Genomic DNA, 11,011 nt, shown 5'->3' on the forward strand with positions numbered 1-11,011 from the left:
TCTCAAACCCTGGACAAACTGCTAAGTGTTGTACTTGTTAATACATCAAAACTGAGGCTGGCTAGCCAAGTGCTGCAAGCATCTCTCCATTTAAGGATGTTGCAGGGTCCTCCTGGCTTGCATATCCTGCCCCTACCCTGAAACCTTCAGCCCAGGGACTAGCCTGCCATTCTGCCAGCTGCTCATCCCTATATAATCCAGTTATATTGGCTAAGCTGGTTGTTCTGGCCCTTTTATCTCTTGGTCAGTCTCCTGGCCCAGGCAGCTGCTCTTGGTTTATGACTGTCTCCTCTCTTGCTCTAGATTCTCTTCCCCCCTCAAATGACCCTGCTCAGCTTGGCCATGTTCACTCTGGACTCTCCCAGATGTCTCGTCCTCTGGCTGTATTTAACCTTTTATCTACAATAAAACTTCTTCTCTACTATACTTAGAAGCAGTCATGTCCTTCTTGTTTCTTTTTTCTTTCCTCTCAGTCATCTGGTGTTGAAACCCAGAATTTCTGTAGGCTTACATGTGACAAAGGAGTAAGGTGAAGATGCTCCCTCTTGAGATTAGAGAACTATTCTGTGAGAGAAAGAGATGGAGAGGTAGTGACAGTTGGGCATGACCTATACTACACAGATAAGATACTCTATGTTTGTGATTAAGTGTTGTGCCTGGCACATGGACAGATACCAACTCTGAGACAAGTAAGTGTTCATAGCCTCTAGTTACTGACCTGTGGAGTGGGGATCATAATAGCACTAAACCCAGAAAACTGTGGTGAGTTTTAAATGAGATGCTACTTCATAAAGGACCTAGAAAGAACCTGCTATACAGAAGGCATTTGCATGTGCATATGAGCACACATGTACACATGCCTGTGAACACACCTCAATCAGGATGAGCACATACACACACACACACACACACACACACACACACACACACATACACAAACACACACACAAACACCTCATTCAACATGAGTAAATCCAGGATGTTCTGGGTACCCCATAGGAGTCCATGGAATGCGAAGGGAACTCTGACATCTATCCCATAGAGCCCAGCATAGAGAGATCAGTTGCTCACTTGGGAAGTCTGAGACAACTTGGCAAACAAAAGACTGCTCTGTGTGTAAAAATTGCCCAATAAGTTCTGCTGCACCTTGGGACAGGAGGAACCCACCAAACATGTAAGGACCTGCAAATGCCAGCTGTGTTCATATAAAATATGACAAATGGGCTACTGTTCCAAAGGGGTAGAGTGGGCTTAGAATGTTCTGAGAATGTTTTTTTAAGAAATGGGACACTGTGGGCCTTGACGGAGGGCAAGAGAGCTGGGGAATGCATTCAAACTGAGGAAAAATATCACAAGAGAAAAACAGAGGTGAAGAAGCATTTCTAGTTGGAGAAAAGATGTTTAGGATGGATTCTGAAAGTCTAACATTCAACAGTTGGGGCTGATATTACACTATTCACATGTGGGAAGAAGTCAGTATGACAATCCATTGTGTGAATTTCCATGGTAACAGTTCCACCTGCTATGTAAGCTTTATAAGACAAGTTTGTATATTTTATATAATATTGTACAATATTTTATAACCATGTGAAACCCAAGCACACCCTGTGCATAGCAGAATACAAGCTTATAGGCTAGAGGTAATATCTTCTGGTTATTGGCACAGCAGCTCTCTGGCCCCACTCTTAACACTTCTATGATTTGATCCAAACATGGCTTGTCTCTATATTCACAGAATTTAAAGTCAGTATTCATTTGACTTGCCAACAATCTTCCAAACCAACTGTAGCTGATTGAAGGCAATCTTAGATGGGGCTTATTTGATTTCTTAAATATGTCATAGAGACCCTGTCTTCTGTATCCCTTCAGGTCATTCAACATTTGTTTGCAGGAGAAAATGTAGACTCTGGCTGTACATATTGAACGTTTTTTTTGTTAAATATTTTAGTTTCTGTCTTTCTTTGTTTTCACAGTAGCTGTGACATGAGAAGGTTTGTGACATGCTTGGGTCTTTCGATTCAAGGCAGCGCTGAATTGAACAGGTTTTGATAAAATAAAATTAAATGGCATATGAAAGATGAATGGAAATGTAGATGACTCTTGACAGCTGGCTCAGTGGTTAAAGATTGATATTAGAGTGAAGGAGGACCCTATTTCAGTTCCTGGTATGAATATTGGAAATCCTGGGAGTCATAACACTTTTGGATTTTATACCTCTGGCTTCTGTGTACTCATTTACACACACAAACTCGTGCAGGCATGCACACACACATGCACACCCAAGCAGCACTAAAAATTAAAATAAAAGGTTATATGCCTAGGAGTGGTATAGCTGGATCTTGAGGAAATATTAGTCCTAATTGCCTGAGAAAGCACCAGATTGATTTCCCAAGTAGTTGTACAAGTTTACATTCCCACCAGCAATGGAGGAGGGTTCCTCTTTCTCCATGTCTTCTCCAGCTGGTGTTGTCACATGAGATTTTCATGTTTTAGCCATTCTGATGGGGGTAAGTTAAAATCTCAGGGTTTTTTAATTTGCATCTCCCTCATTAGTAAGGATGTTGAAGATTTCTCTAAGTGTTTCTGTGCCATTTCATATTCCTGTTTTGAGAATTATTTGCTTAGCTCAGAACCCCACTTTTTTTTCCAATTTTTTTTTCAATGCAGTTTATTCAGGAACCTTGAACAATCATCTGACCCTGGGTAAAGCCAGCCCACTTTAAATAGCCTCTGGTTAGCCAACCTCAGCATGCCACGTGGGTAATGTAGATAGGTCCACATACATGGAAGCAAGCTAAATCCTCGGCTTTAGCCAAATGTGGAGTTGTTCATGACAGAGAGCACTCACCATGGGGAAGGTGGAGGGCAGAAACCAGCTCCATCTTTCAGGTGCGGCATTACGGCATTACAGTTCTCTCTTTTTGTTTTAGACACATCAGGCAAGAGTAGAGGTCTGATCTCTGATATTAGAAATAAATTGGGACTTTGTACTGATGTTCATTTAGGTGTCACCCACCCAAAGAGCATCAGACCCGTCAGATACCTTTTTCTCAGAGGTGGGACCTGGGGCATCAACCCACATGCAATCAGACATGCTCTTCTCTGCATCGAAAGCAGCTGTCCCTGAGTGCAGTGCTTAGCATCACATCCTGAGCGTACCATTTGGCTTTTTATGGTAGCCAACCATGCTTGGGGAGACTGTCCTGCTTCAGTGGCTGTAAAGGCCTGAATGCTCATGGCTGCATTACGCTGTTGTGAGACTCTAATCTTGCATATATACCACAGGCAAACCAAGGTGACCAAAACCAGAAGGCCTGCTAAAGCTCCCATGCCCGCCCATTCCTTCAGATGATTCATGGTTGCAGCAATCCATGATGATAATCCTGTGGCTAGTCCTGTGTCCACTCTGGTAGAATTTACCATGACAATGACCACTCTCAGCTGCTCCATAATAGAATCGAATTCTCCAGTCCAATTACCTAAAATATAGCTAGACAATTGTTTAGACAGATTTGCAGCACAGAGAAAATCCTCATGATGTATGTTAGTGACTCAAAGTCCAGCATACTTTCATTGACAGCCAAGTTGAGCGATTTGCCATAGGGTATCAATTTGCTCCTGCACGAGGTCAATCCTCTGATTTAACACCATCAAACCTCCTTTTAGTTGAGCATTAATTCCTTTTTGTACATCTAAGGCATGAGCTACATTGGCTAAAAGGTTATTCAGGGTCTGAGCAGTCTGCCCACTATGACTCATGGCTAATGGCGAGGTAGCAGCTCCAACAGCTGCCATTGACATGGCAGTAACAATGGCAGCTGTAGTTCCAAGATCCCTTTTCTGTCTGAAGAGAGACATAGCATGAGGGGCATCAACAAGCACAGGCACCCAGTAAGGCATGTGAGTAACCAGGTAGTAAATTTACTAGCATTCCAGCATTGGGCAAAAAAGCAAGTATCATTACCACAATTACTTGGCTCTATCTGACTAATAATGAATAAAAATGGGGGATTTAAACAAACAGGTGTGGGCTTATAAGAAATATTATAAGAAGCCTTAACCCCCTCCTTGGAACATCCTGCATCAGTTCTAGAACTAGCAGTGGTGGTGTCTGAGGCCTGAGTAGGTTCAGGAGACCATTGCCCCCAGGGGCAAGAAGTGCTCCATGTAAATTGACTAACTCCATGTTTTCCTCCACTTTTGAAAGTCATTTAAGGTTCTTATATTATTTTTTCCCTGTTTTTTTTTTTTTTAATTTTTCATCAATTACAGTTTATTCATTCTGCATCCCCCCATAAGCCCCTCCCTCCCCTCCCAATCCCCCCTCCCTTCTCCCTCAATACATGCCACGCCCCAAGTCCACTGATAGGGGAGGTTCTCCTCTCCTTTCTGATCTTAGTCCATCAGTTCACATCAAAAGTGGCTGCATTGTCCTCTACTATGGCCTGGTAAGGTTGCTCCCCGTCAGGAGTAGGTGACTAAAGAGCAGGCCATTCAGTTCATGTCAGAGGCAATCCCTTTTCACATTACTATGTAACCCAATTGGACTCTGAACTGCCATGGGCTACATCTGTGCAGGGGTTCTGGGTTATCTCTATGAATAGTCCTTGGTTGGAGTATGAGTCTCTGGGAAGTTCCCTGTGTTCAAATTTTCTTGTTCTAAAGCTCTCCTTGTGGAGACCCTGTCCTCTCCAGCTCTTACTATTTCCCAGTTCTTACATAAAATTCCATTCACTCTGCCCAACAGTTGCCCATCAGGCTCAGCATCTGCTTTGATAGTCTTTAGGGCAGAGGCTTTCAGAGGCCCTCTGTGGTAGGTTCCTAGGTTGTTTCCTGTTTTCTTCTTCTTCCGATGTCCATCCTCTTTGCCTTTCCGGATGGGGATTGGACATTTTAGTTAGGGTCCTCTCTCTTGCTTAGTTTCTTTAGATACACAGGTTTTAGTGGGTTTGTCCTATGTTGTATGTCTATATGAGTGAGTATATACCATGTGTGTCTTTTTGCTTCTGGGACAACTCACTCAGGATGATCCTTTCCAGATCCCACCATGTACCTGCAAATTCCATGATTTCCTTGTTTTTCATTGCTGAGTAATATTATATTGTGTAGATGTACCACATTTTCTGCATCCATTCTTCAGTTGAGGGGCATCTGGGTTGTTTCCAGCTTCTGGCTATTACAAATAAAGCTGCTACAAACATGGTTGAGCAAATTTCCTTTTTGTGTGCTTGAGCCTCTTTTGGATATATGCCTAGGAGTGGTATGGATGGATCTTGGGGAAGCACTATTCCTACTTGTCTCAGAAAATGCCAGATTGATTTCCAGAGTGGTCTCACCAGTTTACATTCCCACCAGCAGTGGAGAAGGGTTCCTCTTTCTCCACAACCTCTCCAGCATGTGTTGTCACTTGACTTTTTGATCTTGGCCATTCTCATGGGTGTAAGGTGAAATCTCAGGGTTGTTTTGATTTGCATTTCCCTAATGGCTAGTGAGGTTGAGCATTTCTTTAAGTGCTTCTCTGCCATTCGGTATTCCTCTACAGAGAATTCTCTGTTTAGCTTTGTTCCCCATTTTTTAAGTGGGTTACTTGGTTTGCTGCTTTTCAGCTTCTTTAGTTCTTTATATATACTGGATATGAGTTCTCTGTCAGATAAAGGGTTGGTGAAGATTCTTTCCCAATTTGTAGGAGGTCGCTTTGTTTTGATGACGGTGTCCTTTGCTTTGCAGAAGCTTTTCAGTTTCATGAGGTCTCATTTATTGATTGTTGCCTCTAGAGCGTGTGCTGTTGGAGTTCTGTTCAGGAAGTTTTCCCCTGTACCAATGAGTTCTAGGGTATTTCCCACTTTTATTTCAAGCCGATTTAATGTGTCTGGTTTTATGTTGAGGTGTTTGATCCACTTGGACTTCAGTTTTGTGCAGGGTGACATGTATGTATCTATTTTCATTTTTCTACATGTAGACATCCAGTTGGACCAGCACCATTTGTTGAAGATGCTATCTTTTTTTCCATTGTATGGTTTTGTCATCTTTGTCAAAGATCAGGTGTCCGTAAGTGTGTGGGTTTATTTCTTGGTCCTCTGTTCGGTTCCATTGATCCACCATTCTGTTTCCGTGCCAGTAACATGCAGTTTTTAAAACTGTTTTCTATAGTCCAACTTAAGATCAGGGATGAAGATACCTACAGAAGATCTTTTATGGTAGAGGATTGATTTAGCAATTCTGGGTTTCTTGTTATTCCATATGAAGTTGAGAAATTTTCTTTCCAGGTCTGTAAAGAATTCTGTTGGTAATTTGATGGGAATTGCATTGAATCTGTAGATTGCTTTTGGTAAGATGGCCATTTTTACTATGTTAATCCTACCAAGCCATGAGCATGAGAGATCTTTCCATCTTCTCATATCTTCTTCTAGTTCTTTCTTCAGAGTTTTGACATTTTTTTCATACAAGTCTTTGACTTCCTTAGTTAGGGTTACTCCGAGGTACCTTATGTCATTTGTGGCTATTGTGAAGGGTGTTGTTTCCCTAATTTCTTTCTCAGCCCTTTTGTCTTTTGTATACAGGAGGGCTACTGATTTCCTTGAGTTAATTTTGTATCCGGCCACTTTGCTGAAGGTGTTTATCAGCTGTAGGAGTTCCCTGGTAGAGTTTTTGGGGTCACTCACGTATACTATCATATCATCTGCAAATAGTGATAATTTGACTTCTTCCTTTCCAATTTCTATCCCAATGATCTCCTTCAACTGTCTTATTGCTCTAGCAATGACTTCCAGAACTATGTTGAAGAGATATGGAGAGAGTGGGCAGCCTTGTCTTGTCCCTGATTTCAGTGGGATTGCTTTAAGTTTCTCTCCATTCAGTTTGATGTTGGCTATAGGTTTGCTGTATATCGCCTTTACTATGTTTAGATATGTGCCTTGTATCCCTGATCTCTCCAATACTTTAAACATGAATGGATGTTGGATTTTGTCAAAGGCTTTTTCAGCATCTAGGGAGATTATCATGTGGATTTTTCTTTCAATTTGTTAATATGGTGGATCACATTGATGGATTTCCGTACATTGAACCACCCCTGCATACCTGGGATGAAGCCTACTTGGTCATGGTGGATGATATCTTTGATGTGTTCTTGTATTCGGTTTGTGAGTATTTTGTTGAGTATTTTTGCATCAATGTTCATAAGGGAGATTGTCCTGAAATTCTCTTTTGTAGTATGACCTAATGATTGTTTGGATTTCTTCAGTGTCTGTAGTTATGTCCCCTTTTCATTTTTGATTTTGCTGATTTTTATAGATTCTCTCTGCTTTTTAGTTAGCTTGGCTAAGGGTTTGTCTATCTTGTTGATTTTCTCAAAGAACCAGGTTTTTTCATTGATTCTTTGAATAGTTTTATTTGTTTCTAATTGATTGATTTCAGACCTGAGTTTGATTATTTCCAGCCGTCTGCTCCTTCTTGGTGTGTCTGCTTCTTCTTTTTCTAGGGTTTTTTTTTTTTTTTTTCAATGCAGTTTATTCAGGAACATTGAACAATCCTCGGACCCCGGAGAAAGCCAGCCCACAGATTAAATAGCCTCTGGGTAGCCAACCCAGGCGTGCCACGGGGCAATGCAGATAGGTCCACTTACATGGAAGCAAGCCAGATCCTCGGCCTTAGCCAAATGTGGAGTTGTTCCTGACAGAGAGCACTCACCATCAGGAAGGTGGAGGGCGGAAACCAGCTCCATCTTTAAGGCATAGCATTCTGCAGCTCTCTACAGTTCCCCCTTTTTGTTTTAGACGCATCAGGCAAGAGTAGAGGTCTGATCTCTGATATTAGAAATAAATTGGGACTTTGTACAGATGTTCATTTAGGTGTCATCCACCCAAAGAGCATCGGACCCGTTCGATACCTTTTTCTCAGAGGCGGGACCTGGGGCATCAACCCACATGCAATCAGACATGCTCTTCTCTGGGTCCAAAGAGGCTGACCCTGAGTGCAGTGCTTAGCCTCGCATCCTGAGCGTATCATTTTAGCTTTTTATGGTATCCAACCATGCTTGGGGAGAATGCCTTGCTTCAATGGCTGTAAAGGCCTGAATGATCATGGCTGCATCACACTGTTGTGAGACTCTAATCTTGCATATATACCACAGGCAAACCAAGGAGACCAACACCAGAAGGCCTGCTAAAGCTCCCATGCCCGCCCATTCCTTCAGATGATTCATGGCTGCAGCAATCCATGTTGATAATCCTGTGGCTAGTCCTGCGTCCACTCCGGTAGAATTTACTGTGACAATGGCCACTCTCAGCTGCTCCATCGTAGTATCGAATTGTCCAGTCCAATTACCTAAAATATAGCTCGACAATTGTTTAGACAGATTTGCAGCGCAGGAAAAATTCTCATGTTGTATGCTAGTGACACAAAGTCCAGCATACTTTCATTGACAGCCAGGTTGAGCGATTTGCCATAGGGTATCAATTTGCTCCTGCAAGAGGTCAATCCTCTGATTGAACACCATCAAGCTTCCTTTTAGTTGAGCATTAATTCCTTTATGTACAACTAAGGCATGAGCTACATTGGCTAAATGATTATTCAGGGTCTGAGCAGTCTGCCCAGTATGACTCATGGCTAATGCCCTGGTGGTAGCTCCAACAGCCGTCAATGAGATGGTCGTAACAATGGTGGCTGTAGTTCCAAGATCCCTTTTCTGTCTGAAGAGAGTCATAGCGTGAGGGGCATCAATGGGCATAGGCACCCAGTGAGGCATGCGAGTAACCAGGGCATACCTAACTTTACTAGCATTGGGGTTTAAAGGAAAGCGAGTATCATTACCACAATTACTTGGCTCTATCTGGCTAATAATGCATAAAAATGGGGGATATAGACAAACAGGTGTGGGCTTATAGGAAATATTATGAGAAGCCTTAACCCCTCGTTGGAACATCCTGTGTCAGTTCTAGAACTAGCAGTGGTGGTGTCCGAGGTCTGAGTAGGTTCAGGAGACCTACTCCTGGGTTTTTAAGTGAGCCATTAAGTTGCTTGATTGGGCTGTCTCAAATTTCTTCTTGAAGGCACTTAGTGCTATGAACTTTCCTCTTAGCACTGCTTTCATTGTGGCCCACAAGTTTGGGTATGTTGTGTCTTCATTTTCATTGAGTTCTAGGAAGATTTTAATTTCTTTCTTTATTTCTTCCCTGACCCAGCTGTCTTTTAGTAGCAAGTTGTTCAGTTTCCATGTATTTGTAGGCTTTTTGCTATTTCTGTTGTTACTGAGGTCCAGGTTTATTCCATGGTGATCCGACAGGATACAAGGGATTATTTCAATCTTCCTGTATTTGTTGAGGCTTGCTTTGTGACCAACTATGTGGTCTATTTTGGAGAAAGTTCCATGAGGTGCTGAGAAGAAGGTAAATTCTTTTGTGTTTGGGTGTAAGATCCTGGAAATGTCTGTTAGGTCCATTTGATTCATGACCTCTGTCAGAGACATGGTTTCTTCATTTAATTTCTGTTTTGTTGATCTGTCCTTTTTTGAGAGTGGGGTGTTGAAGTCTCCCACTATTAGTGTGTGAGGATCTATAGGTGGTTTAAGTTTTATCAATGTTTCTTTCACAAATGTGGGTGCCCTTGTATTTGGGGCATAGATGTTCAGGATTGTGATGTCTTCTTGGTGGAATTTTCCCTTGATGAGTATGAAGTGTCCTTCCCCATCTTTTTTGATTAATTTTGGTTGAAAGACTATTTTATCAGATATTAGAATGGCTACTCCTGCTTGCTTCTTGCGTCCATTTGCTTGAAAAGCCGTCTTCCATCCCTTTACCCTCAGGTAATGTCTATCTTTGTGACTTAGGTGTGTTTCTTGTATACAACAGATTGCTGGGTTTTGTTTACGCATCCATTCCGTTAGTCTGTGTCTTTTTATTGGAGAATTAAGTCCATTGATATTGAGAGAGAGAAATGACCAGTGGCTGTTAGATCCTTTGAATTTGAATGTTGGCTGTGGTCATATGGTTGTGTGCTTGGTTGCTTTTTGTTTTACTGTAGTGGCGTTATTTATTTCCTGTGTTTTCTTGAATGTAGCTAGCTTTCTTGGGTTGTATTTTCCCTTCCAGTGTCTTCTGTAATGCTGGATTTGTTTGTAGGTATTGTTGAAGTTTGTTGTTGTCATTGAATATCTTGTTTTCTCCGTCTATGAGGACTGAGAGTTTTGCAGGGTATAGTAGCCTGGGCTGACCTCTGTGTTCTCCTAGGGCCTGCATGATATCCGTCCAGGCCCTTCTGGATAGTCTCTGTTGAAAAGTCAGGTGTGATTCTAATGGGTTTGCCATTATATGTTACTTGGCCTTTTTCTCTTGCAGCTTTTAGTATTTTTTCTTTGTTCTGTATACTTACAGTTTTGATTATTATGTGGCAGGAGGATTTTCTTTTCTGGTCTAATTTATTGGGTGTTCTATAAGCCTCATGTATTCTTATTGGCCTCTCCTTTAAGTTGGGGAAATTTTCTTCAATGATTTTGTTGAAAATATTTTCTGGGCCTTGGTGCAGGGAATCTTCTTTTTCCTCTATTCCTATTATTCTTAGGTTTTGTCTTTTTATGTTGTCTTGAAATTTTTGGATGGTCTGTGTCAGGAATTTTTTAGATTTATCATTTTCTTTGACAGATACATCTATTTCTTCCATTGTATCTTCCACACCTGAGATTCTTTCTTCCATTTCTTGTAGCCTATTGGTTATGCTAACCTCTGTAGTTCCTGCTCTCTTCCCTAAGTTCTTTCTCTCCACAATTTCTTCCATTTTTGTTTTTTTTTTTTTTAATTTTTCCAATTCTATCTTCAGGTCTTGAGCTATTTTGTTGGTTTCCTTCCCCTGTCTGACTGTATTTTCATGTTTTTCCATCAATTCCTCCAACTGTTTGTTTGACCAATCCACTGTTTCTTTTATTTCATTCAGTGATTTAAGCATTTCCTTTCTAAAGGCCACATACTTTTTGGCTTCAGCTTCTTCTATTTCTTTTCGTATTTTAGTTGTTTCCTCTGTT

Source organism: Meriones unguiculatus (genome assembly GCF_030254825.1).
Source record: "Meriones unguiculatus strain TT.TT164.6M chromosome Y unlocalized genomic scaffold, Bangor_MerUng_6.1 ChrY_unordered_Scaffold_35, whole genome shotgun sequence".
In the NCBI taxonomy this organism is placed as follows: domain Eukaryota; kingdom Metazoa; phylum Chordata; class Mammalia; order Rodentia; family Muridae; genus Meriones; species Meriones unguiculatus.